Here is a 2,754-nt window from a genome sequence, read left to right as displayed (position 1 = left end):
CTGCTGCTGGCCTTGGGCCATGGCCAACGCTGCTAGGTAGCAAGCAATGGCCTAGCCATGCTGCTGCTAGCTGTGGCGAGCTAGCGCGCCTAGCGTGCTAGCTGCTGCAGCTTGTTGCTGCATGGCTTGCTAGCCATTACGCGCACAAGGCTGTGCCTAGCATGCTAGCACGCACTAGGCAACGCCTAGCCTTGCGATGCTAGCATGGGTGCGCTAGCACGCACCAGCCAGCCTAGGCTCGGCTTAGTGCGCATGCTAGCCACCATGCTAGGCCATACGCCCTTAGCACTCGGTTTGCTTGGGCATTCCGATGCTAGGGGTATTGTGGTCTTTTTTTTATTTATTACTATTTCTCGTCTCGTCTTTCACTATTTTTCGACTCGACTTCCGACGCTCGGTTTCAACGCTCTAAGCTCGAATTTCCGACGTCTAAATAAATATTACTCGATCGACTCATTAATTCCTTCCGAATTAATTCGTCGGTTCGGTTTGTTGAATGCTTGGGTGTGACCCGAAGGGTTCAGTCAAGATTAAGCTGTAATATTAATTATTCATTAATATTACTGATCGGAAGCGGCCTCCACCCAGGCATTCCGATCACTTGACCTTACTGAATATATTAGCTTTCTAATAATTCTGAACCCACTAACGGAATAGTACACTTGTTCGAAGGACACCATTCCTTTCACCTTTTACAAAAAAAATTCCGCATTCACAAGATCTAGATACACCTTTCATAGTTCAAAGTTGCCTTCGCCCTAGACGTGAAAGTTTTGATATTTCCGAGGGTTTGGTCCTAAATATAGTATAAACTTTCTTTAGATCCTCTATTTTAATTATTTGATTTAATGGTTTTGTTTATTATTTTCCTAGATGTTAACGTGTGTATTTTGTTGTTATAAAAATATACGAGGCATCCAAGTAAGTGCTTTAATTGTTTCAATTGATATTATGATATAGAAATCATGTTTAGATTGTTATTATGATTCCTAGTATCAAGTTTAGGGTAACAACTAAAATCTCTAATATCAAATATGACAATTGTGATACCTGCGATGCTTTCTTTTCTCTTCCTACATCATGTTATTATCATGTTAGGGCTAAAGCTTTGATTTTTTATTGCTTAGTGACATGCTAGGGTTTGTTATTAATCTTGTTAGTATCATGCCTAAGATCTTGCTATTATTATGCTTTACCATGATTACGCTTATGATTGTTATTATGATTAATTACTATTATTATGAATGTTATTATATATGTTTCTTGATTATATTTATTTTTATTGCATAATCTCGCCTTTTATGCATGTTTAAAGGGAATTTGTACTTGTAATAACGCTTAATAAGATAATTAATAATCTGGTTTAGGGTTAATTTGATTATAATTCAAGTGATCGCCAATAATAGTTTATTTTTGCTTTAATATTCAACCAACACAGATTAAACAGGCTTTGGGTTAATTTTATTGATTGTATGTTAGTAAGAAAGCGCACATGAATATGATCAGAATAAAGTAGAGGCCTATTATTAGGGCAGGTTCAATCTCTTTTAGGTTGGATTTGTACCTTCATCCCTGAATTTCCAGTCTTGGTTCTAGACCTATTAGAGTTAACGATCTCCTGGATCAATAAGGGGTGTAACCTTCACCCTCTGAACTGTTTACAAGTTCCTAAAACTTGTTGGCGACTCTTTTGCTCTAGCTTCTTTCCCTTTGGACGCCACCATGCTTTAGTGTAAATCACAGTGGGGTTCAAGTTTAGGATATTGCTTGAAATATTCCCTGCAGATTTTGACGACTCCACTGAGGAGGATTTCTATTTTAATTCCTAAAATTTATTTTGGCAATTATTTAGAATGAGTGGATGAGACTCGAAAAGTTCTAAGTATTTCATGTGCGTAATTTTGATTAATATTATTTTCAAATGCATAAAAAATTTCTCATGGGAAATACCATCCATAATTAGTTAAAAACATAGGATTTTTACACGTAGGAAATTTAAGGAATATCTTTCACAAATAGGACCGAAATAATGCTGCGCGAAACTGGAAAATTTTATCGAGCACAGAAAGCTGCTGAGGCATGTAGGAACTAGCGTCCGAAAACAGAGTATGTCGCCAACGATTTGATTCTGGCGCCAGGCGACACTTTTGTCGACAGGCGCCAAAGCCAAATTGCGGCGATGGCCTCTGTTGGCTGGCACCAAGTTCTTCTAATACCGAGCCAGAAATATGCGTTCTAATTTTGACCAGTTTCTAGCACTACTTGCTTGATCCTACTTCCGAATTGAGTTTTTCTCACTTTTCTAAAACCCATATGCGTTTTATATATGGACATAACCCTCTGGTAATTCATGCTCCATCTACCTGATTGAACGCTCTGTGCAGCACAGGGTACATCCGAGAATGTTGAATTCACCAAACCATGGAAGCAAGTTTTTAACTCGCGGTGTCCCATCCACTCGCGCCAACCCTCTTTGACCAACCCATATACCTAACTTTAGAGAACTAGAGCCATGGTTAGGTTGCAAACTCATTGCATCATGTTGTGACTACTTGACTACTTGTGCATCTCTTACTTGTGCATACTTATTATGTGACTAAACTAACCATTTGGTTTGACTTGTGTCTGTAAATAAGTCTTAATAAAATAATTAATGACTAAAGGACTTTGCTTAATTAATTAATCAATTAATTTGAGCTAATAAATATCTCTAAAATCGAGTCATAGTCCTTTAAGTCAACCCGGATTTTTATT

The sequence above is a fragment of the Chenopodium quinoa genome, unplaced genomic scaffold (assembly GCF_001683475.1).
Source record: "Chenopodium quinoa cultivar QQ74 unplaced genomic scaffold, ASM168347v1, whole genome shotgun sequence".
NCBI lineage: Eukaryota > Viridiplantae > Streptophyta > Magnoliopsida > Caryophyllales > Amaranthaceae > Chenopodium > Chenopodium quinoa.
Note: the sequence above shows the minus strand (reverse complement) of the source record.